The sequence below is a fragment of the Cebus imitator genome, unplaced genomic scaffold (genome assembly GCF_001604975.1).
Source record: "Cebus imitator isolate Cc_AM_T3 unplaced genomic scaffold, Cebus_imitator-1.0 Scaffold33, whole genome shotgun sequence".
Classification (NCBI taxonomy): Eukaryota; Metazoa; Chordata; class Mammalia; order Primates; family Cebidae; genus Cebus; species Cebus imitator.
The window spans coordinates 5,878,462-5,905,381 of NW_016107348.1; the positions used below are offsets into that span (position 1 = coordinate 5,878,462).

At 38.7% G+C, this 26,920-nt stretch overlaps 1 protein-coding gene across 2 annotated transcripts in view; it reads left to right on the forward strand.

Annotated features, from left to right (window-relative positions):
• Positions 1-26,920, forward strand: part of RNF2 (ring finger protein 2) — a 46,821-nt gene that overhangs the window by 1,704 nt on the left and 18,197 nt on the right. The gene's annotated exons all lie outside the window — the stretch shown is intronic.

Here is a 26,920-nt window from a genome sequence, read left to right on the forward strand (position 1 = left end):
CCCATTTATTTATTTTATTGCATTTTAGGTTTTGGGGTACATGTGAAGAACATGCAAAATTGTTGCATAGGAACACACGTGGCAGTGTGATTTGCTGCCTTCCTCCCCATCACCTACATCTGGCATTTCTCCCCTTGCTATCTCTCCCCTGAAATTTCTACTTATTACAGTCAACAAGTATCTTTAAAAATCTTGATTGTATTCTTAACCTACTTTTTAGTAAAGTAATAGGTAGTTATTATATTTGACTCCTTTTTCTAGAGGTAACACAGCAAATATGGCCTCTCACTTTTTGTAAGGATTATAGTTATTTCCCTCAGGTACTCTCGTGGCATCCACATTTGAGGTTAATTATGGTAGAGACAGATTTATGAGGAAAAACTGCCCGAGTCAGGCCAATCCGTTTGAGTATTTGAAAAATTAGCTAGTGGTCCTAAAGTGTGCTGCGTAGAAAAATTTCCATTTGCAATCACTCACATCATATAGACCATGCAGAACTGGGAATTTGGAGTTTTTTTCTGCCTGCGTGAAGCACTCAGCTAGCTCCCAGGTTCGAATAGATAGAAATACAGACCAGGTCAGCAAACATCTTTGGAATTTTATTACTGACCTACAGTTTGTAGTGTCATGTCTGTGTGTCTAATCTGATTTATTCATGATTTGTGTTTATGTTATACAGACTTTGGAGTAAAGGTGATGTATGCGCCTAATGAATAATACGTAACCAGATGTTTCAGTGACAGTTTCATTTCTGTACATTAGCAAAGAAGCATAATTTCTTACAGTGAGAGAAATGAGTTAACATTAAAACTCACTTTATTAAAATGATGGCAATAAGTTAAGTATGACCTAAAGCACTTCATAGTTTTGTAATTACTCATTTATTAAATTCTGGAGAAACTAAGAATGCATCATAGTTTGCAGCTTTTAAAAAAGGGAAAATAAGAGATTATGTACTCTGCACACGTACAGATCCACAATTGTTTTTTAATTCGTGTTTATTGCACACACTGTGGAAGTCAGACATTGTCATCAGACAATGGTTGTTTAATTTCTTGATTGACTCATCTGACATCTTAGCTGCCATAGTAATTTATTGACTGTTTATTTGCATTTAACACTGAGTAGTTCTCCATATAATTTGGGGTACAAAGGTACAATAACATTTATACAGTCCATTCCTTAAAGGTCCAGATATCCTGACTGTTTGCCCACTGATCTTCTACCCTTTCTACCTAGTATGTCTACTGGATCTTCTGGTATTTATTCTGGGAAGTGCAGTTTGATTGGTCTTAACATAGATAATTCTGACTGTGGTAATGGGACTCTTGGCATTTAAGTAGAAGCTAGTGTTACTGTGTTGCCAGGTAGGAGCTAAGTGATGAGTCCCTGACCATAGGTTCTAAGAGCATAGGTGACTGATTATCCAATTTTATGTTATGTGGAGCAACACCAGTGGAACTGGACATATTCTTAATTCTTCTTTGCCTTATGGTTTTTAGGCAACTGAGGCAGAGTGGTATGATTGGGCTTGGTGATATTTCTTGTTGGATGCTCAGGAGCTCTATACATTACTAAAAATTGTAAGATTTCTATTGCTTAAATTTACCGTCTCCCATTTCGAGAATTAACATGTTTGCCGTTTATCATAATTTTTAAAAAAATCAGTTTATCTGTATTAAGTACAATGGTGAAATATTAGTTTTGAAATTAGCTTTGGGTTAAATTTTCTAATGAGGGCATACTATTAAGTACAGTAGCTGGCCAAATGAAAACATCTAAGCTTTTTGGTCATTTATTTTCAACAAATGTGTTACTTATGGGCTCTTCTGCAAGGGGAATTTTTTTTTGTTTGTTTCTGTGCTATAGAGTGGAGTTGTATGAAGAGGTTAAATTTTAAAATCGATGCATAAAATGAAAATCACATGTAGTAAAAAAAAAAAAAAAAAAGTCATGCTTGAAAATCCCTCAGGAAGGCCAGAACAACATAACAATAAGTTCAGCTAAGCTTTGGTGTTTGAACAGATTGCTGTTTCTTTGAGCACTACATAAAGTAGTTAGCTTGAATTAGGGACCTAGCAGCAGGGGTGGGAGGGGTGGCTGGGAGTAGAGCGCCTTTAAATGTAAGAATCAGGATCTCATGCCACACTGAGAAGGTGTGAGAACTGGGACCACTGGGCAGTAGCAGAACAACTTTATCATTTCACATTATCTCTAGGATATGCGCTATATTAAAGGAGGTGAGTGTGTGTGCTTGGAGTAACTTGCACTTTTAAAGTTATTTCTCATTTTTTCTCTCATTTAAACAGTGTAGTAGTTTAAATCACAAAAGTTAAGTGATTTTTATGCTGCAGCTTAACAGAAGCAAATTTAGAGTGTTTCAAGTTATCCTTTATAAAATAGTTTTTTATCTATAAAATAAATTATGTTTACTTTCCCCTTCAGTGAAGCAGCAGGATATCTGAGAACAATTAGAATCATTGTGTTTTACGGTATAGTAGGGTCCAGTAGGAAAAACAGAGGCTTTGGTAGGAATTTCAACAGAGAGGATTTAATATAGGGAATTGGTTAGATGGATGTTTAAAAAAAAGGGTGGGGGTGGCATTACAGTAACCAGAACCTAAGAGCTCAGAGGAGAGGTTCTATGGACCTGGTGCTGGGCTTTTGAGTAGGTCAACATTGTGCGGTTGGTGCTATTACATATAAGGCATGTGTTTTTGCTGGTTCTGGGAGAACCAGCTGGCAAAGGAGTTGGTGAAATATAGTTGCAGCCTCAGCCACAACAACATAGAGTCTGGGAGGGTAGTTTTGGAGTTGAGAGACAATAAGTAAATGATCTGGACAAATAGGTTAAGATGTAGTAATTTAAGTAGGGAATTCTGTGTTAACTTTGCCTTTCAAAAAATACTTATCTTCTGTATGCCAGACCCTGTGTAATGGATTAGGAATAGAAAAATGAATCAAACAAGGTCTTTGTCCTTGAGGAATTTATAGTTTAAGTGGCAATGATGAATAAACTACTGTACAGTGTTTTCAATGCAATAATAAATGAGTAATATGTTTTGGGGGCCCAGAGGACGTAGCAACCAACTTGCCTCTTCTCTGCCTACCTAAACTTTATAACTACTCTTTTTATATTTTATCCTGATTAAATCCGATTTCATTTTTTCCGATTGCTGTGTTCAACCCAAATCCTGTGAAATCTTTTCCTCTGAGATGTTGCAATTTTGTCACATAATCATTACTTTGTATTTCTCCTCTGTTTTATTCATCTATCAGATTATAAAAACCATTGCTTTCTATACACTTTTAGCTTAGTACTGTGCACATAGATGCTTGAGAAATACTTGTTTTTTTCAGTGGCTAATGGAAATAAAATATTGATCATTACCTTTTTAGACATCATTTCTGCCTTCCAAGGTCATTAGAAAGTAGTTTGCGTAGAGTGTTACTTGATTTTGCAGATAGAAAAATTGAGAGGATAAAATAATTAGTGAATTTAAACTGTATAGTACCAATAAGGGATCTAAAAATGGGGCTTCGGATTTCTGATCAACTCTCTTTCAGAGCCAGCAATTTTGACAGGAATTTCTTTTTGATGGCTAAATAAAATTCTCTCTCCTTCATAGTATTTTATAAATTAATGTTCTCAATCTTAAGTTATTTTGATATGGGGTGAGTTCCCCAAAATAAAACATTATGTAGTTTCCTAATTGTCCACTCTTTCTTGTCTTTTTTTTCCTTCCTGTATTGATTACTACTACCTCTGTTCGCTATTGAGAAATGTGCAAATCGACAGTACTTCATTTTGACTTCTTTTTAGAAGAGTGTTCTCCTTGTTTCCCCCACCATTCACACACCATGTTGATTTACTTTAAAACCAACTAATTCACTTAAAAAAAGATGTATGCCTCCATGCCAGTAATTGCATTAAACTGTCACTGTTTACACTATTTGCTATATAGAGTCTTAGTCTGGGATTGCTGTCTTGGAACCCAGCCAAATGTTTTCTGGAAGACTTTACTATATTAGAGAAGGGCTAGTATTGTGTGTAGTAAGCAGAAGGAGGTTCAGAATTGAATACAGACTTGGTTTCTAGGTCTGTTTCCACTACTAGCAAGATTCTTGGCCTTTCTGAGTCTATATTCTTTTGTTAAAAAAATTAAAAATGCCACCCTCACTGACCTTACAGATTATTTGAAAAGATATAAGAGGTAATGTAGGTAAAGGGGTCTTTGTAAAGAGCAAAGCATTTTGTAAGGCGTGTATGTGAAGAAAGAAAAGTGAGAGTGAGATCCATTGGTCCCTGGCTTGGATCTTGGGGATGGGTTTGTGTCTACTTTCAAGTTCTTGATTTAAAAAAGTGTTTAGGGTGGTAATGGGGTGTCGGAGGAGTTGTGGATGTCCTGTAACCCTATTTTTCACAAGTCTGGTTGATAGTGTAGCATTCCACCCCCTCTTAAATAATTGTCTTTTTTGCATCTTTCGAAACTTTTTATTGAGTAATAATTGTGTACAAAAATATACACCAATCTTTACATATATACGTTTTATGTATATATATATATACACACACATATAAATATGTACATGTAAACATCTGTGTATATTATAAATATGTATATATGTATAATACATACATGTATCACATACACATGTATATGTATTATATACATGTATCGTGTACATATACATGTGTATACATATACAACTTTTACAAACATATATACATTCGTGTGTGTGTGTGCACGCACACGCACCCATGTAACCACCTCTCAAATTAAGAAGAACATTCTGTTACCCAGGAAAGTTTCAGTGTTAGCCTTCCCCTGCCAATCCTTTTCCCTCACTTATGACACTGCCCATTATTTACCTCCTCTGTTTTTGATCTGACATCATGGAATATCTATTCTTCCTTTAGACCATTTCAGACTCATTCCTTCCTCCTATTCCTCTTCTAAGACCTTTCCTAATAACTTTAGCACTCTTGACCTCTCCTACCACTAAACCAGAAGTATCCAAAGTAGGGGACATGCAACCCAGCATGTAACACACAGGTTCCTAGCGCCACTATTCATGATATCCAAAAAAATGGAAACAGTCCAGATGTCCACCAACAGATGAATGGATAAACAAAATGTGTAAACTTACAGTGGAATATTATTCAACCACAAAAAGGAATAAAGTACTGACACATGTTACAACATGGACAAATCTTGAAAACATGCCAAGTGAAAGAATTTAGTCACAAAAAGCCACATATTACATGAGTCCATTTCTATGAAATATCCAGAATAGAAAAATCCGTAGTGACAGAGTACATATTGGTGATTGCCAGAGGTTTGGGAGATGGGGAAGAAACCACTCAATGGGTAAGGGGTTTTACTTTGGAGTAATGGAAATGTTTTGGAACTAGGGGTTAGTGACTGCATAAGACTGTGAATGTACTAAATGCCAGTAAATGTTCAATTTAAAATGGTTCATTTCACCTCAGTAAATGTTTTAAAAAATGAAGTGACCATTGTTCCACGTGAGCTAAAAAGTTTGAATGAGGCATAGGCTCCTTGAAATTTTAAGCCTTAAAAGTGTTGGGCAAGTATCAGCTGGGGATGCTGAAGGCAGGAACAACCAGTGCGTCAGCAAGTGTGGCTTCAAAGTTCTGCCTCAAGTAATAATGATGGTGATGATAATGACAGACGGCTCTAATACAGCTACAATGCTTAATATAAGCCAGGTACTATTCCAGGTACTTTACATCTAAAACTTACTAAAACCCTTACAACTCTGAGGTGGTATGACATTACATTTCCATTATAGACAAGGAAACTGAGGAATTGAGAAGTTTAAATGATGTCTCCAAGGCACAGATATGGAAATGACAAAGTCCAGATTTGAACCTAGGCAAGTCAGGCTCTAGACATTGAAGTTTCAACCACTAGGCTCTGCACTAGAAACTCTACAGGTTTTATCTCATTTAATCCTTTATTAAGGAAGATGTTATTGTTATTATTCCCATAAAAAAATCCCTCTCATGGTCTCCCCACATTCTGTGCTTTCTAGTTTTTCCCCTATATTTATTTTTATGTTGATCCACATACTCCTGTCATTATTATCTTACTTTGCTTCATTTTTCTTTTTCCTTTTTTTTTTTTTGAGACTGAGTTTCCCTCTTGTTACCCAGACTGGAGTGCAATGGCCCGATCTCGGCTCACCACAACCTCCACCTCCTGGGTTCAGGTAATTCTCCTGTCTCATCCTCCTCTGTAGCTGGGATTACAGGCATGCGCCACCATGCCCAGATAATGTTTTGTATTTTTAGTAGAGACGGGGTTTCACCATGTTGACCAGGATGGTCTCAATCTCTTGACCTCGTGATCCACCTGCCTCGGCCTCCCAAAGTGCTGGGATTACAGGCGTGAGCCACCGCGCCCGGCCTTCCTTTTTTTTTTTTTTTAAGAGACAGGGCCTTGCGATGTTGCCCAGGCTGGAGTGCAGTAAGGCAATCATAGCTCACTGTAGTTTCCAACTCTTGGACTCAAGTGATCCTCCTACCTCAGCCTCCTTTGTAGCTGAGATTATAGGAGTATACCACATGCACACTAATTTTCTTACTTTTTTCTTTATTTTTATAGAGATAGGGGTCTCACATTGCCCATGTTGGTCTTGGACTCCTGGTCTCAAACAGTCCTCCCACCTTGGCCTCTCAAAGTGCTGGGATTACAGGCTTTGGCTACCACATCCAGCCTGAATTTTATTATTTATATTTTCTTTTAGTCTCCCATTACTAGAAGGCAGGAATTTTAATTACTGTTGATTTTCCAATATCCAAAATAATATGTGGTACATAATAGGCTCTCAATAAATATCTAAAAGGAATAGTGCATGTGGCATTTAGTAGTATTAGGTAGGCATCTTGTGTGCCTGTATTTGAATAAATAAGACCATATAATAAATAATGTTCTGCTTTTTAAACTTAATGTCTTGGATTTAAAAAAAAAAAAAAAAAAAAAAAAAAAAAAAAAAAAAAAAAAAAAAAAAAAAAAAAAAAAAAAAAAAAAAAAAAAAAAGGCAGTACCTAGATGTAGCTCTTTCTTGGATGGATGATGATAATCCTGATTGGATGTAGCAGCGTTCTTTTAACCGGTTTCCTACTAATCTGCATTCCCGCCCCCCCCCCAGGTGTTTCTTTAGCATGCAAACAATATGGCATTAAACATCTTCACAAATGACTTTTTGGGTCTATGCATACTTCTTTAGAACTAGTGCCTGGAAGTGAAACTGTGGGGAAAAAGGATAGTATAAACTTTTAAAATGTCCGTAGGTAATGCCAAGTTTTACTCATTATCCACTTCCAGTAGAGCTGCTAGGGCACGCAACAGGTTTCAGTATGACTTGGACCAAACTGGATATTATCATTCTAACTTTCTGCTAATCTGACGGGGGAAAACGAACCCCCAGTTTATATATAAGGTAATGGCGGCTTCAGTTAAGGGACTGTCCACGTAACCAGCAAGTGGCAGAGCCGTGATTTGCCTCAGAAGTGACTCCGGAGAGGACACGTCAAAGCTGGACACTGTATTCTGTGTTCTGGAGGGTCTGGTGATCGCTGGGCCTTACAATGCTGGCAGGCAGGCCGTTCTCTCCGGTCTAGGACTCTGGCCCTTCCCAGCCGACCGACCGCTGGCTCTTCTCCATTTTGAATGCCTCTCCGGAGAGTGGGTTCCTCAGCTCTGAAATGGCGGCCGCCTGGACCCCGAGGCCACACCCGTAGAGGCGGGCCCTAAGGTCCTAAATAATTGTCTTTAAATATTGACATGGCGCCTCAATTTCTTTTTCCTTTTTTTTTTTTCTCTCTCTCTTTCCTTTTTTTCTTTTCTTTCTTTTTCTTTTTTTTTTAAAGACAAGGTCCCTTTTGCCGAGGTTGGAGTTTAGTGGAGCGATCTCAGCTCACTGCAATCTCCGCCTTCCGGGGTCAGGGAGTCCTCCCACCTCAGTCTGTTGAGTAGCTGGGACCACAGGCGCGCACCGCCACGCGCTGCTATTTTTCTTCTATTTTTGATACAGACGTGGTTTCGCCATGTTGCCCAGGCCGATCTTGAACTCCTGAGCACAAGGAAACCACCCGCCTTGGCCTCACAAATTTCTGGGATTACAGGCGTGAGCCAGTGTGGCCGGCTGTTTCTTTTCATCAGGTTTATATGTGTTGATTATATCATGAGAGAACACTCCAAAAGTTTCCTTACACAAGTAGGAACAAAACTATCACTTTGCAGATTGTTTAAATGACAAGGGCCTGAGGGAGTAGCCTGAGAACCAGAAGTATGTTGGATTTCAGATTTTTTTCCCCAGATTTTGCAGCATTTGCATTTTACTTACCAGTTGAGCATCCCTAATTAAAAAATCTGAAATCTGAAATGCTCCAGTGAGCATCTTTTTAGCATGACTTTTTGAGTATCATGTTCATGTCCAAATAGGTTTAGATTTTCTTTTCTTATTGGGGTGCTAAACCTGTATTGCTTATTTTGGCCAGAAATTACTATGTAGTGTCTTGTCCTCTCCTCTTCTCCTCTGCTCCTCCTCAGATGGAGTCTCGCTCTGTTGCCCAGGCTGGAGTGCAGTGGCATGATCTCTACTCACTGCAACCTCCGTCTTCTGGGATTAAGTGATTCTCCTGCCTCAGCCTCCCAAGTAGCTGGGATTACAGCGAGTGTCTCCACACCCAGCCAATTTTTGTATTTTTTAGTAGAGACCCGGCTTTGCCATTTTGGCCAGGCTGGTCTCTAACTCCTGACCTCGTGATCTGCCCGCCGCTCTGCGGAAGCAGATGATGAGCAAAACTTGGCATTACCTATGGACTTTTTAAAAGTTTTTATCTATCCTTTTTTTTTTTCCCAGATAAAACATTATTCCATAAATATGATGAATTCATTATGAAGTGTTTGGCATAAATATTGTAATATCATATACCTTGTGTGCCATAGGTCATCTATGCACAGTTAGCATGACAATATTGACATCTATTTAGTCACAAACAAGGAAAACTTCACCTGAATGTTCAATTTTTCCCCCAAGTTTAATTAGACTTGAGAGTTTAAAAATAGTGTTTTAGGTTCCAATAACTTATCAGATCCAGGCTTAATTATTGTTTAATGTTGCAAATTTAGCTCAGATGATTCTTTGAGTAAAGATCAAGAAATAATCAAATATGATTTGAAAAAGTAAAAAGTTCAGACCGGGCCATGGCGGCTCACGCCTGTCATCCCAGCACTTTGGGAAGATTACAAAGCTGAGCCACTGTGTCCAGCCTGTTGTTTTTAAATTTAGATGGAGTCTCACTTTCTTCCCCATGCTGGAGTGCATAAGTGAGATCTCAGCTCACTGCAGCCTCGCCCCCCAGGTTCAAGCGATTCTCCTGCCTCAGCCTCCGGAGTAGCTGGGATTACAGCCACCCACCACCAGGCCCAGCTAATTTTTGTATTTTGAGTAGAGATAGGGTTTCACCATGTTGGCCAGGCTGGTCTCAAACTCCTGATGTCAAGTCATCCATCCACCTCAGCCTTCCACACTTAGTGTTGGTATTACTAGGCGTGAGTCACCGTGCCTGGCCTGTAGTTTTGTTTTATATGAGAGTTACATCAAATTCAGAAAATCTCTGCTTTTATAAATATACTTGGCAAGATTGGAAGTTATATCTGTTATTTAGTTTTAATGAACCTATCCTTTTGTCCTTGATCTTAAAATTTTTAGCATATTTGTGAAGAAAACAGGGCTTGTTGAATTCGTGCAAAGGTCCTTTTTAAAAAATATGTATATAGCTGTGAGGTACTATCCTCTAAGAACATTTACTTATAATTGTATGTTTTTAAAGGCTCTCAAATATTAAATTACTATCTAGAATAGTAAGACTAAATTTCTTTGTTCTTAATGTTATTAGAATTGTTACAGTTGTATTGAACTATAGGTCCCATTTATCAGTTTGGGTTACTCTGTGATGATTTGTTAGTGTAGTCTCCTGAAATTTTTTTTTTTTTCAGGAGTTCTCCATTACTTTAGGTCTCCATTACTTGAGTTCTTCATTACTTGAAAAGATAATATTACAGTTGTGTATAATGTAGATAACATTATTAATGTCAGTTTATTTTGTTCTGAAATCTTTTGGATAATCTTTGAAATAATTGATTTAGGAAAATTAAGACAATATTGGTGTGCCAGTGAGAAAAAAATTTTACAAGATAAATTATCCATCATTCTTTTTTTTTTCTTATTTTTTTTTTTATTTTTTTTAGATACAGGGCTTCCCTCTGTTGCTCAGACTGGAGTGCAGTGGCATGATCATGGCTCACTGCAGCCTTGAGCTCCTGGGCTCGGAGAATCCTCCCGACTTAGCTTCCTGAGTAGGTAGAACCATAGGTGTGCACCATCATACTTGGCTAGTTTATTTTATTATTATTGTTTTTTGTTTTTGTAGAGACAGGGTTTAGCTGTGTTGCCAAGTCTGGTCTCAAACTCCTGGCCTCAAGTGATCCTCCCTTTTTGGCCTCCCAGAGTGCTGGGATTACAGATGTTAGCTACTACACCTGGCCTATCATTCATTTCTTAAATGGATTGTTTATATTTTTAATCCCTATGTTCAATATGTTGCTTAGTCCTTTTGGAAGTAGTTTTAAGAACTAAGAATCAGGGAAAATACATAAATGACTTAAATTGTCTTTGAATAAAATATTGTGATAGTATTCAGTTGTTGCTTTATTCATTTTTAAAATTTATTTTTTAAATTTAGGAAATCAAAGAAGTGGGAAAAATCATGTTTTCAGTACTTAATCGCTGTTACATTTTGCTCTGTTTCCTTTTGGAACTAAATTTTAGATTTTGTGTTGATTTTGTTTAAAACATAGTTTTAACTGTATTTTATATGTAGTTTTAAATTTATGTTTGTTTTAAAACCTAGGCTGGGTGCAGTGCCTCACACCTGTAATCCAGCACTTTGGGAGGCAAAAGCAGCAGGATCACTTGAAACTAGAAGTTCAAGACCAGCCTGGGCAATGTAATGGAACCTTGTCTCCATAAAAAAGAAAAATAAACAAAATTAGCTGAGTGTGGTGGCGCACACCTGTAGTCCCAATTACTATGAAGGCTGACATGAGAGGATTGCTTGAGCCCAGGAGTTCAAGTCTGCAGTGAGCCATTATCACACTGCTGCATTCTAACCTGGGCAGCCCTGTCTCAAAAACAACAATAATAATAAAATCTAGGCCGGGTGCGGTGGCTCAAGCCTGTAATCCCAGCACTTTGGGAGGCCGAGGCGGGTGGATCACGAGGTCAAGAGATCGAGACCATCCTGGTCAACATGGTGAAACCCCGTCTCTACTAAAAATACAAAAAAAATTCAGTTGGGCATGGTGGCGTGTGCCTGTAATCCCAGCTACTCAGGAGGCTGAGGCAGGAGAATTGCCTGAACCCAGGAGGCGGAGGTTGCGGTGAGCCGAGATCGGTCCATTGCACTCCAGCCTGGGTAACAAGAGCGAAACTCCGTAAAAAAAAAAAAAAAAAATAATAATAATAATAATAATAAAATCTAAATATCATTAACATTTTTTATGCCATAGCTAGTTAACATTTGTAATGATTACATAATATTTCAGGTGTATGAACCATACTGTATTTAACCATTTCCTTGTAGTTAGATTATAAGATTCCTTTTAGATTTGTTTTTATGTTGATGATAACGACGTCCATTATTCATGTGGCAATGGGATAGAAGTAAAGCAGTACCTGTTGTCCCCGTAGGTTTGCCTTTCCAAGAATGAATCTGTAACTGTCTTTAATGGCAGTAGCTTCTTGTGCAGTGGAGTTGAAAAAAACTAAGAAGGAATAAAAGAAGATAGCCCATTTCCCCATTTAGACTTGAGAATTCTTTTTTAGTTACTGCAGAGCAGATGTTCCTGACCTTCATTCCAGGAATCTCTAAGGATCCATGAATACAGTCACCCCTCTGTATCCGTGGTTTCGTATACTTGGATTCAATAAATTGCAGATGGAAAAATACTCTTGAGAAAAATAAATAAAAAATAACAGTACAGCAGTTTAAAAATAATACAAGGCTGCACTTTGGGAGGCTGAGGTGGGCAGATCACAAGGTCAAGAGATGGAGGCCATACTGGCTCCAACGTGGTGAAACCGCATCTCTACTAAACATAAAAAAATTAGCTGGGTGTGGTGGCACGCGCCTGTAGGCTAAGGCAGGAAAATCACTTGAACCTGGGAGGCAGAGGTTGCAGTGAGCCGAGATTGCACCACTGCACTCCAGCCTGGTGCCAGAGCAAGACTCGGTCTCAAAAAATAAAATAATAATAAATAAATAAATAAATAATAACACAAATTTTTGGCCAGGCAAGGTAGCTCATGCCTGTAATCCCAGCACTTAGGCGGATGGATCACTTGAGCCCAGATGTTTGAAACCAGGGTTGGCAACGTGGTGAGACCCTGTGTCTACAAAAAATACAAAAAAATTAGCTGGCCTCGGTGGTGCACACCTATAGTCTCAGCTACTCAGGGGGCCTAGGTGGGAGCATCACCTGAGCCTGGGGTGGTCGAGGCTGCAGTGAGCCTTGATTGTGCCACTGCACTCCAGCTTTGGTGACAGAGTGATACCCCGTCTCAAATAATAATAGTAATATAAATTTTTAAAATGCAGTCTAGGCCAGGCAAGGTGGCTCACGCCTGTAATTCCAGTACTTTGAGAGGATCACAAGGTCAAGAGATAGAGACCGTCCTGGCCAACATGATGAAATCCCATCTCTACTAAAAATACAAAAAAAATTAGCCAGGCATGGTGTGTGCCTGTAGTCCCAACTATTTGGGAGACTGAGGCAGGAGAATTGCTTGAAACCGGAAAGTGGAAGTTGCAGTGAGCTGGGATCGTACCACTGTACTCCAGCCTGCCGATAGAGCAAGACTCTATCTTACAAAAAAAAAAAAAAAAAATTGCAGTCTGTCAACTAGTTACATAGCATTTATGAGGTACTGTAAATAATCTAGAGATGATTTAAAGAATATGGAGGATATGTGTAGGTTATGCAAATATTACCACATTTTATGTAAGGAACTTGAGCATCTGTGGCTTTTGGTGTCTCTGGTCTCTGGGCGTCTTCAGAACCCCATGGATACTCAGGAGGACTGAGTGTATATATGTGTATATATATTTATTCTTATTAACAGCTTTACTGTAGGCCTTTCTCATCTCTTCTTCAGATTATTGCACAGATTAGGATTCTTGGCTTTCTCAGATCCATCCTTTACTGTTGCCAGAGGTGATCTCTTCATCATTTCGCTGTGGATCTTTCTTGACACCTTTGTATTGCTTTCTAGGTCTCACTGATCTAGTTCACATTTAAATTCTTTAGCCTCACCCTGTGCTGGGGCTGTACTCCCTACTTTCTTCTCCACTCATTTAATAGTGAACTACTTGGAGTTTCCCAGACATGCTTTGCTGAGTAGCTTTCCTTATTATGTTGGTCCTTCAGGACTGCTTTCCTTCCTCACAGTGTTACGTTGGTTAACTTGCATTTAACCTTAAATTTTTCCTCCAAGGATGAGTCTGTTTCTCCAGGAAACATTTTCTGATTTCTGCTCTCCCATTTGACTGCTTATTTATGTCTGCCTCAGTAGTTAATACATTCTTGGAGATTCTCATTTTCTATCACGTGATAGCTCGTCAAATGTTTCCTAAGTTGTTGAACTCAACTGGTTTCCATTATGGATCAGTTAGCGTTTAATATGAGTACGCAAAGGGACAGAAAGAAAATAAGGCTGCTGCTGTTATAATTAGTGTTGACTCATATTAGACTGTGATAGGTGTATCTTGAAACCTTAAGAACAGATAAATTGGGCTATTAAAGTATCTATGTCTGTGGTGGGGGCAGGGATAATGTAAGAGGAGATGAGATAGTGATGGGTGATGGGAGAAATGTGGTAGGAAGCACAGATCACACTAAATTATCTAGATCTACATTTTAAGGGGAAGCTTTAAAAATATTAAAAACATGTATTTTCCTTGTAGCACAGCTTAGTTATTGGGAGTCTAGAAATGTTAAGTTTATTATTGGTATTCAAAAAGTTAAGACCGGTAATGAAGATTTGGCCAATCACCTTTGAATGCTTCCTATTGTGTGTGCACAGTGTGGAAAAGATACAATCCAATTAGGAATTGGTATTGCCTTTTTAAATAAAGAAGCCATTAGGTTACCAAAAGTAATTTAGATGAGTATTCCAGATGTTTAGTACAGTGACAAGCTTTTCAGTAAAGAACACTTTGTGTCTTTAGAAGCTTACAGAAATTAGTGTCTGTCTTACAGCTGTAGTTTTAGATTGAACTGCTGAAAGTGGTTTTTATGAGGTGATAGTTACTGCAGGCAGTGGTATGATGGCAGTTGGATTGCTTACTCAGAATTTATTATTGCTCCTTAGTTTGCCTAGTTTTGAGTAAATTTCTAAAATCTTAACACCTGTATCTTCTAAGCAAGCATTCCTTTAATTAAGGAAGAAATTATTTGCTTATTCACATGTTGGGTAATATAACATAAAAGGAAAAGAAAAATGCTAAAGATTGAGAGAGTTAATTTGATGTGACCTTTATTTTACTCTGCTCAGAAGGGACAGTAACTGGAAGAAAAAGACAGATACCTCGTCAAAAGAGAGAAGGCATCTTAGTTTTTCTTTGTTTCATAGTGCTTAGGGAAGTGTATGTCAAACAAATGAAGAAAAATGCTTTGTGGGAAAATGAGATAATCTAAGTAATATAAAAGTAGTTACATTTTCTTTTCTTTTAATTAATTAATTGTTATTTTTTTAGATGGAGTCTCACTCTGTTGTCCAGGCTAGAGTGCAATGGCACAATCTTGGCTCACTGCAACCTCCACCTCCCAGGTTCAAGCGATTCTACTACTTCAGCCTACAGTAAAGTGGTTACATTTTCTGAAATGTATTCAACATTTGTTATAAAACAAATGAAGGAAACAACTTATATGTAGGATAAAGACTTAAGTGTTGTCTGTGGGGAGTTGGTTGTATTCATTGGTGGGTTTATAGTCTTAACCTTTGGTCAGTGTGGTAGACTGAAAAATGTCCCCCAGAAGGTATCTACATTCTAGTCTCTGGAACCTGTGAATGTTAATTTACTTGGAAAATGTATCTTTGTATGTGTAATTAAGTTAATGATGTTGAGATGAGATTGTCCTGGATTATCCAGGTAGGCCTTCAATGTTACCACATGTGTCTTTATAAAAGAAGGGGCAAAGGCAGTTCTAGCCACTGAAGAGCATGAGACAGTGTGACCACAGAGGCAGATTGGAGTGATATTGCCACAAGCTAAAGCATGCTGACATTGGCCCCAACCTGAAAGGTAAGGAACAGATTCTTCCCTAGGGCCTCTGGAGGCCAAGTGCAATCCTGCTAATACTTTTATTTTGACACAATGATAATTGAATTAGGACTTCTTGCCTTCAGAACTGTGAATGAATAAATTACCGTTGTTTTAAGCCTTCAAATTTGTGGTAATGCTACTGTAGCCATAGAAAACTAATATACCAGTCGTTGTTCAAAATGTAAATGGACATTTCTAAATAACTCAATTTACCTAAACTCTTTTTCTTTTGGGGGAGTATAATTTATAGCTCACTTATATTAAACTGTAGCTTTATTTCACATACTCTCTATGGACCAGAACATGTTTACGATTAAAACAACTGGTAAACATTTTTAGACTCAGAACTCTTGACAGTTTCAGTCAAAATATATTTAAAGTTCCTTTTTTGAGAAAAATGTTTCATGCAATCTGGAAACTACCTCATGGCTGCCTTCTCCCTCATAGCTACTCTGGTAAGAGTACAATTCAGGCTCCTAAAATTTTACAACACAGTGTAAGCTCTTTTGCCTGCAAATCTGCTGTTTAATATGAATTCCTCTTTCACCTATGCTATTGAAAATATACATTTGGCTGGGCAAGTGACTCGTGCCTGTAATCCCAGGACTTCGTAAGGCCAAGGCAGGCGGATTGCTTGAACCCCGGAGTTGGAAACCAATCTGGGCAACATAGTGAAACCCATCTCTACAAAAAATACACACACAAAAAAAACTTTGCTGGGCATGGTGGTGCATGCCTGTAGTCTCAGCTACTTGAGAGGCTGAGACTAGAGGATCTCTTGAGCCCCGGAGGTCAAGGCTGTGGTGAGCCATGATTGCCACTGCACTCCAGCCAGGTTGATAGAGTAGGACCCTGTCTTAAAAACAGAAAGGAAAATACACATTTGAGGCGATTTCTAAGAGTTGAGCTGTGAGTTCACAGTGATCCAGCATGTGCAAAGGTCTCATTTGAGACTTTGGTTTATAAGAGAGTCTGACCAAAGAGTAAGCATTGTAGATTCTGTATACTTTAGCTCTATACTGTTAATCATCAGATGGCAGTATGCCTATAGTATCTTAATCCCCTCAAAGATTGAGTATGTGTTTGGAGCTAGGGGAGAGTAATCCAAGAAACATTTTATAAAGAATTCGCTGATTTCTACTGAAATTTAAGCCAGAAATGTCTCTGTTCAGTGTATTTCTTTTTCCCTTAAGCTTCCAGGAACCGAATATTTAGCCACATACAGATTACTAACAGCTGACCACTAATAAAGAAATCTGCCCTTTCTGGTGAATTTCGTTTATTATAGAATAAGCCTTGAATGAGTCGTGTTGAATCAGCCATTGATTTTCTGTCATATGTGGCACATTAACCAAAGATTTTAGTACTTTCAGTATTTTCTTCTCTAAAATAACTTATTCTTTTTGAAAGAGTATTAATGTAAAATTCTTGATAAGTTAGGGGGTAGCTAAATAATTTTTTCTCTAGTCTTTTACATGTTAGGGGACTAGGAAATAGAAATGCTTCTTCAAATTGAAATAATGTAGAAGACGATTTCATCTGTTTTATGACTGTCATTTATGGAATGTGCCAGGTACTTCATATGAATATCTCATTCAGTTTTGCCAGTGAACCTAAACAAATTTATCACTTTGCAAATTAAAAAAAAAAAAAAAAACCTTAAGAGGTTGAGAAATTTGCCAGTGAATCCACAGCTAGTGACTGCTGGAGGAGCTAGGATGCACATCCAAGCTGATCTAGTTCCAAAGATCATTTACTATGCTTTCTGACTGTCTCATTTGTTGTTTTATAACATAAAGAGGTCCCTAAAATAGTTCTCTGCCTTTACTCTTCAGGTATTTATAGTTTAATGGACCTGTTTTTCATTGAATGGTCTTGGGAACAAATATGTGGCCCAGTCAGAGGAGCTTAGAGTCTTGGGATCTCAAAGAGTTGAATGCGAACCTCTATTAGTATTGTCCTCAATTTTTTCATATGAACCTTATTCTTTGCTACATCTAACTTCTGCAGACTGCAGTATTTTCATACTCACCTCAACTAACTTAAGGATTGTAGCTTAGAAGTGGGGTAGAAATGGTAGTTTAGGGAACCTCTGCATTACTTTGTTTGCCAAATAATATAAAGTGAGTATTTGTGTAAAAACAATTTATGTTTACTGGTTAGGTCCTTAGACTAGACTTCAGAAGATTAACCTGTAATATATTTGAACTAGTGTATAAATACAGATTTTCCAATAGTTCAAACACATTACTTGTGTGTATATATGTGTGTGTGTGTGTGTGTGTGTGTGTGTGTGTGTGTGTGTGTATGTATATGTATGTATTTTTTGTTTTACGAGATGGAGTCTCGGGCTTTCGCCAGGCTGGAGTGCAGTGGCACGATCTCAGTCTTCCAGGTTCAAGCGATTCTCCTGCCTCAGCCTCCCAAGTAGTTGGGACTACAGGCATGCGCCACCACACCTCCAGGTAATTTTTGTATTTTTAGTAGAGGTGGGATTTCACCATGTTGGCCAGGATGGTCTCAATCACTTAACCTCGTGATCCACCCGTCTCGGCCTCGTAAAGTGCTGGGATTATAGGCATGAGCCCCCGCGCCTGGCCAGGTATATGTTTTTAATGGAAAAATGTAGAATGAAAATTTTAGTTTCTAGTTGGGGATTTAAAATTTTAGAATTTCTAGTAGACATTCAATTTTTGGAGCAGGGACAGAGTAATTATTATAGCAATAATGGCACCAATTTCTCTCTGCCCTAGTTCTTTCCCAGGACAATGTGATGAGAGTAGAATATTCATTTGATATTTGAGGAACCAGAAAATACAGATCTGGGAACTTGTACATATGTTGTTCAACCCTGGCTCCTGAGAGAGAGGGGGTTGCTTCCTAATATAAATCTTAATCCTTGGAGCAGAAGGTGGAGGAGAAACCTAGGTTCTTAATCTTTGGAATATAAATCAATGTTTGCGGTGAGGAGGGAGATCAGACTAGTTTCAGAATTTACAACCCCTGGAATGTCTGCATAGTCTGAGGTTTCATCTTCCCTGAGATGTAAACACATACCACTAGAGAGATAAGTCGCTTACTGTCTACTGTTACATTTAAGTTTCCGGGTTTGTCCTTTGAAGGATAGATTTCTTTGCTAAGAAATACCTGACCATGCAGAAATGCAGAAAATACTTCCTCTTCACGTAGAAAATAAACCAACTATTAAATCCTTCTTTTCTCTTACCGCTTCCCATGTTTTGGCCTTTTTTTTTTTTTTTTTTGGACCAAAGTTCTTTATTTGAAGGAATGGTACAAATGAAGGGATTTAAGTGGGTATTTTGGTACAGCTTATAGAAAATTTAGGATAACCCAACATGCATGCCTTGCCTTGGTTACCAGGGAAGTCACTCCCATTGGCTATAGGGAAGTCAGCCTAAGGATTCGCTTGCCATTGTTAACCAAAAAGTGACTAAGGCATGTCTCTGTCATTAGAGGTTTATTTAACCAAGGTTGAGGATGTACCCTGGAAAAAGTCAGTCACAGGAGCATCTGTGACCTCTGCTTTTTCCAAAGGGGGTTGGGGGAACTTGATTATTTAAAGGGGAAAGAGCAAGCAGGAGGAATAGAGGAGGGAGGGTAGGCAGTGAGGTAAATGGTTATATTCATATGAGGCTTTGATTAGCCTCAGTACATCTGTATTTTACATGTGAAAAGAGAGGGAGAAGAGGAAAAAGTCAGTTACCCATTCTTCTCAGGGTAGGCTAAGGGATGACTTCTGGTTTTTATCCTTGTCTTCTAACTGTAAAGATAAACTGGTAAGGCCGGGCACTGTGACTCACACCTGTAATCCCAGCACTTTGGGAGGTCGAGGTGGGCGGATCACGAGGTCAAGAGATCGAGACCATCCTGGCCAACATGGTGAAACCCTGTCTCTACTAAAAATACAAAAATCAGCTGGGCGTGCTGGCATGTGCCTGTAGTCCCAGCTACTTGGGAGGCCAAGGCAGGAGAATTGCTTGAACCCATGAGTTAGAGGTTGCAGTGAGCCGAGATCACGTCACTGCACTCCAGCCTGGCACCTGGCGACAGAGCGAGACTCTGTCCCAAAAAAAAAAAAAAAGATAAACTGGTACTTGACGTTGTTAGGGTGAACTTCAACAGAACTCAGTTTGCTGGCCAGTTTATAGGGAAGATGTGTATCCTGAAAGATTTAGATTAAGATGAGGGAAGCCATCTTGGGAGATATGTGGCCCTCTATTGTTGTGGGAACGTGGCATATGGATGTCTCGGTTGTGAAATTACAGCTGTCTGTTTGGGAACAGAAGGAAAGCAGTATTGTCTGACTTAGTTCCTAAGCTTCAGTTTCCCTTTTGCATAGTGAGTTTAAAAGTCCTGAGATGCTGTTTTCCTTCACATCATCACTGTCTTCCAGGATGTACTTGTCAAAGCATTACTCTGCCATGCTAGATTCAGGCTCACTTCCCCCTTAATCTTGGTTAAGTTGAAGATGGTCATTCAATTCTTTGATAGATTTCACCTGCTCATTCAGGTAATGCATCTCAATGACGTCACACAAGTTGGGGTTGTTTTGTCAATGGCCAGTTCATGCATTTTTAGTAGTGACTGATTCATGCTTTTTTCCAAGCATAATGCGTGCTCCATTGTCTTCAACCTGCCCTCCCAGTCATTATGGTCTAGTTTCTGGATATCCTAAAGGAATATTAGGCCCCTCTGTTGGTTGTACAGCTCCATCACTTTCTCATTATGTTCCCTTTCCTCATGACATTGACAAAGCTATATCATTGTGGACAAAGTAGTGAGATATGGATAGGTAGACAAAGAGACAAAGCTCGAGATTAATCTGGCAGTTGATGGTCCTGGAGGTAGGGGATGCCCTCTGGGAGGCGGCTAAGAGGTAGCTGCACTGAACTGGTGGCACAAGCTTTGGGGCTCCTAGAGGGTGCTTTGAGGAGGTAGCAGGGGGCTGGCTCTGAGCTGCTGGCTAGAGTGGGGATTCCAAGCACAGTTGAAGCAATAAAACAAAGTGACTACGAAGAATGGACTCCCATGTTGAGGGTTTTTTTTTTTTTTTAGGCATGAAAATGTGAAATGTTGAGGTTGCCTAATTTGAACTCCTCTTTTTATTTATTCATCACCATTGATGAATTCTTCAGCAAATATTTGTTGAATGACTACTATATGCCAGGTACAGTGCATGGTATTGGGGATATTGTGGTAAATAAGAGGTGACTACTCTTAAGAAGCTTAGAGGCTATAAAAGTGCTATGGTTAAGAAAAGAGAGAACATGAGAGAAAGAATTACAAGGTTAAAATTTATTTAGAATGCATGAGAGAGCTAGCTATGGGAAAATCTTGGGGAAAGAAATCACTCCTTTCCAAGCAGAAGGACAAGCTGTGAAAGGACCCTAAAATGAGAATGATCTTTGCAAGACTGATAATAAGAAAGATGGCAAGTATGGGTAAATCATAGTGAACAGAACTCAGAATGACATATATTTATGTGTTATATTTTGTTTTTAATTGCTTAAGTAGGATCAAATTATACATTTTGCTCTACAACTTGCTTTTTTTAACTTAATGTGTGTTGTGTACATATATTGAGTTCTATGTCAGTGTTTATAACTACTTGGTTTTCTGTACTATGGGTTTTTCCTAATTAGCTATTTTTCTATTGACATAGACTTTTATGGGTTTTTTGCTACTACAAATAATGTTGTGATGGCCATCCTTATACTTATTCTATCCCTGTATGATAATTTTTGCTGGGTAAATTTCTTTTTATTCCTAAAAAATTTTTTTGATTTATTTTATTTTTGCTGGATAAATTTCTTAAGAGAGTTATTAACAAGGTGGAAACTTAGGAGCCATTTGACAAATATAGGTTGCTTTGAGAGGTGAGCTAAGACAATAGAGTGAGTGTTATTCTTTTATTCAGTCAAAGAGCAGAGATACTCAGCAATTTTTAGTGAGGATTCCAGTCTCTTCTTTTAGTGTATTTGTTTCATTGGCATCTGTTTTTCAGATACTGTCTTTTGATTCACAGCAGTTAATTTTATTGAGTTTTTAAAAGGATACGTAAATGTATTGTTCTATAGTTTAAGGTACCTGTGTATGTTAAAATGCATGTTGTTTTGTGTTTTTTTATTAGCTGTTGTCATTTGATTTCAACTTTTATAGTGATTATTTTCCATTTTGCTTTGTTTAGGTTCATTTTCTAATTTTTTTTTTTTTTTGAGACAGAGTTTCACTCTTGTTACCCAGGCTGGAGTGCAATGGCGCGATCTCGGCTCACCGCAACCTCCGCCTCCTAGGTTCAGGCAATTCTCCTGCCTCAGCCTCCTCATTTTCTAATTTTTAATGCTTGATTCATTTTTTTCATTCATTATGGTTTCATTGTTTTAAAATTACAGGTTATCAATATTTCTAACGATAATTCTCTATGTATACCATACATTGTGATAAGGTAGTATTTTCATTTTGTTTATTTATAAAGGACATGTAGGGGGCAAGGTGTGGTGGCTTAGGCCTATAATCCCAGCACTTTGGGAGGCCAAGGTGGGTGGATCACCTGAGGTTTGGAGTTTGAGACCAGTCTGGCCAACATGTGAAACCCTGTCTCTACTAAAAATACAGAAATTAGCTGGATGTGGTGGCATGTACCTGTAGTCCCAGCTACTTGGGGGGCTGAGACTGGAGAATCACTTGAACCCAGGAGGCAGAGGTTGCAGTGAGCTGAAATCTCAGCACTGCACTCCAGCCTGGGTGACACTTAGTGATCTTTCATATGAACGAAGGTGGCAGGGCACCATGGCTCACTCCTGTAATCCCAGTACTTTGAGAGGCCAAGGTGGGCGGATCACCTGAGGCCGGGAGTTTGAGACCAGCCTTGCCAACATGGTGAAACCCCATCTCTACTAAAAATACAAACGTTTGGCCGAGGTGGGTGGATCATCTGAGGTCAGGAGTTCTAGACCAGCCTGGCCAACATGGTGAAACCCTGTCTCTACTAAAATACAAAAATGAGCCAGGCATGGTGACGTGCACCTGTAATCCCAGCTACTTGAGAGGCTGAGGCAGGAGAATCACTTGAACCTGGGAGGTGGAGGTTGCAGTGAGCCGAGATGATGCCACTGCACTCCAGTCTGGGCCACAGAGCCAGATTCCATCTCAAAAAATAAAAATAAAAACTAAAAGAATATGAAGATGTAGAATGTCGTTGTGAATGCCACATATTACAGTCCCTAAAAGATCATTCTGAATATCTTATTGATATTTTCCCTTTGATTATTGAAGCTGCCGGCTTTCATAATATATGACTAGATTTTTTTTTTTATTTCAGATTTATTTTGTTTCTGCCTATGCAGCTAAAGTTATCTCATGCAGACTAATGCTTTTCATTTATATATTTTCTCCACAAATTCGAGCGCCTAATTTGTATAGAAACATTCCTGGGGTTTCAGATATATCTTTTATTGGGAAGTATAATGAATGAGCTGTAACTGCAAATTGGATCTGTGAAACAACATTTATGGGAGGCTACTGTTCCAGACTAGCCTGTTGCACTAGACCCCACCAGACCAGAACAAACCAGAATGGAATCACTTGTGCTAAGTGCCTTATAATCAAATTGGAAAATGGGCCAGTTTTCTAAAACATAGGAGATGGACTCAGCCGTAGTCTTCGTAATAAGGAAATCTCTGTTTTAACCTTATAAAGGAAAACATCTTTGAAACAGTCTACTTTTTGTTGTTTCTACTTTCTTCAACCTTTTTCTGCTTTTAAAGCCAACCTCCCCTCTTCTCATTGGAACTGTCATTTTCTAAAATGAGATGTTGTCTAATTCCAGGAACTCAAAAGCCAATTGTTTCTTTCTATTTGTTATGATTTTGCATTTTGATAGGCCCTGAGTAGACATAGATCTTGTTCTGTTGTGTGACAAGGATCTTTAGGCTCTTGTGATCTAGGGAGCACATTCCTGTCACTGGAAAAAATCCTTAAGATCATGTTGTCCGGCACCTCACTTGTTATCTTCTTCGCTGGCTTCTACTCTACTCTTCAGTTTTTCAGACTGTATCTTGGCCATCCATTCATGTTCTTTTCCTATTTCTCCACTCTGTGTATATGTTAGTATCTATACATAGGTGACTCTTATTGTTCATTGAAATCACTTTTCATTCAGATCTGAAAAACAAAAGCTAAATGTATTTCACGTTCTTGGCTTGGGCAAGGGGGAACCACAGGGAGAAATGTAGCTTCTCACCAAACAAAAGAAGAGGAAAGATTATATATGATTTTGGGGCAGGGTAAATTTAGATTAAATGAAGATGTATATCGATCTAAAGCCAAGCTGCACCAATTCTCAAGAGCTTATCTGTTACAGTGACATGTTCATAAGAATTGAGATAATCTTTTGACAATCTCCAAGATTTTGCCCCCATTTTTGGTCTTGGGATCCACCTACTGTACTATGGTAAGATAGCATCCATGTGATAGCATTTAAGACGGTAGATACCAGAGAACATATTATTGTAATGCAGACTTAATAGAAAGGTAAGGAAGAACTAGGAAATTCTGCAAAGTTATGAAGATTCTAGTTTTTCCAGCTGGTACCAGGAAACTGGAAGTACAACTAACTTGTCAATCACTCCTAAGTCTTATTTGCCACAAGAATACAGATATCCAAATCAGGTATGATTTGGTTATGTGCAGGAGATCTAGTATCTCTAGAAATACAATACTTCAGTGGAATATTTTATTTGATAGTTCCTATTAATTTTCCAGGGTAGCTTTCAGGAGACAGGAGTGTTCTGCTTATAGTTGGTTATAGCGTAACAGTTACAGGTTGGGACATGGGTTAGCATTTGAAATTCTTAGAAATTTCTCCTGTGGATTTTTAGAAATTCCTCCTGAGTAGTTTTGGTTCTCTGAAAGACTTATTGTGTTGTAGTAGGATATATGGTAGAAATAATGGCACACGTGTTAGGTTGGTGCAAAAGTAATTGCGGTTTTGGACTGAATTTTAAATCATCATAACTAGGCTCACACACATCTTTATTAATCAAAATAGGAACCATTACAATCAACATATTTTTGCCAGTGAGAAATAAGTTTGTTTATTCCTGTAGTGTAAAAGTCCATGCTTCAGGATTTGATAACTATAGGAAAATGTTTTCTGCATCCTGCTAGTCGTGGAAGTGTTTTCCCTGCCAAAAGTTGTTGAGGTGCTTGAAGAAGTGGTAGTGGGTTGGTCAGATGTCTGATGAATATGACAGATGAGGCAAAACTGTAACCTCACCAAACAGTGACCATTACCTTTTTCTTGGTGGAAGTTTGCTTTTGGGAAGTGCTTTGAAGCTGCTTCTCAGTCCATCCACTGAGCTGGTCATCACCAGTTGCCTAATAAAAATCCACTTTCATTGCACCTCCCAATCCAGTGGAGAAATGGTTCGTTGTTGCGTAGAGTAATAGAAGACGACACTGAAAAAAGATGATATTTTTTAATTTTCGCTCAGCTCATGAGGCATCCAGTAGCCAAGCCTTTTCACCTTTCCAGTTTGCTTAAAATGCCACGACCATAGGTTGGTTGAGGTTGAGTTCTTTTGTAACTTCTAATGTAGTTGTAAGAGGATCAGCTTCTAAGATTGCGCTCAATTGGTCGTTACCAACTTCTATGGTTGGTCACTATGCTCTTCATCTTCAAGGTGCTCTTCTTTGCAGACGTTCTTGAACCACCACTGCCCTGTACATTCGTTAGCAGGTCCTGGGTCAAATGCATTGTTGATGTTGTGAGTTGTCTCCACTGCTTTACAACCCATTTTGAACTTGAATAAGAAAATCACTTGAATTTGTTTTTTGTCTAACATCATTTCCATTGTCCAAAATAAACATAAACGGCAAGTAATAAGTCATTTAGCAAAAATCATAAGGTGAGAAATGTCCACTGAAATGATGTATAACATAACCACATATAAGAGTATGTTCCAGTATCAAATGGTGAATTCCAACAATGCAAAAACCACAATTACTTTTGCATTAACCTATCTACAAAGAAGCTGGCCATCTATATTTATACGTGATTCACCTCAAATTCAACAACTAGAGTCATCTTCACAGCAGCATCATTGGATATGTTCTGGCCATTGTTTATTCCCCCTGCTTCTTTGTTTGCTAATATTTTTTTGCTTGTTTGCTCTTATTTTTCTGCTTGCATTATCTACTAGTATCAACAGGTCTTTAATTCTTAGAGGATAAAATATCTTTTGATTTTTTTAAAAAATTATTTTGATAGCTAGGTTTATTTGAAGGGTTGTATGTTTGTTTTAGTTTGTATTTTGTCAGTTTTCTAAGGTTCTTCCAATGTTTTCAGCCATATGTTGGAGTGCATCCAAATTTGCAGTTTTCCATTTTAAATTTCTTTAAGAAGTCCTGCATTTTATGTTTTAGCCTATTAACAAGAAGACAGGGCAGGGTTTTTATTATATTAGCTTTGGGTCTGTTCCAAAATATAAAGTCTTGATGGCAGTTTTCTCAGGTCTCCTTCCCTCGACTCGTACTTTCTCTCTCCCTCCCTCTCCCCTCCACTCCCACACAGGGTCTCTCCTGCAGTCTTGAACTACTCCTGGGCTCTAGCAGTCCTCCTTCCTTAGCCTCTTGTGTAGCTGGGACTACAGGCCAACTCTTTTTTTTATTTCCTCACTCCAGCCCAATTATTAGGCATCTTTTTTTTTTTTTGAATCAGAGTCTCGCTTTGTCGCCAGGCGACAGGCTGGAGGGCAGTGGCGCGATCTTGGCTCACGGCAACCTCTGCCTCCTGGGTTCAAGCAGTTCTCCTGCCTCAGCCTCCCGAGTAGCTGGGACTACAGGCGTACACCACCACACCCAGTTAATTTTTGTATTTTTTAGTAGAGAGGGGGTTTTACCATATTGGCCAGGATAGTTTCAATCTCTTGACCTCGTGATCCACCCGCCTTGGCCTCCCAAAGTGCTGGGATTATAGGCAGCCCAACCAGGCATCTTTTTTTTTTTTTTTTTTTTAGACATGCACTCTTTTGCCCAGGCTGGAGTGCAGAGGTGTGATCTCAGTTCACTACAACCTCAGCTTCCTGAGTGGCTGGGACTACAGGTGTGTGCCACCACCCCTGGCTAACATTTTGTATTTTTTTAGAGATGGGATTTTGCTGTGTTGCCCAGGCTGGTCTCAAACTCTGGGACTCTGGTGATCTACCTGTCCTGACCTCCCAAAGGGCTCGGATTATAGGTGCGAGCCACTGTGCCTGGCCCGCCTTTTTTTTTTTTTTTTTTTAATGTTTTTTCCTTAAATTTTTTTTTTTTTTTAAAGAGACGGGGTCTACTCTGTTGTCCAGGGTGAGTGCAGTAGCACAATCATACCACACTGAAACCAAACTCCTGGGCTCAAGCGATCTTCCAGCCTTAGCCTCCCAAGTACCCAGGACTACAGGCACACGCCACCACACCCAGCTAATTTTCAAATTTTTT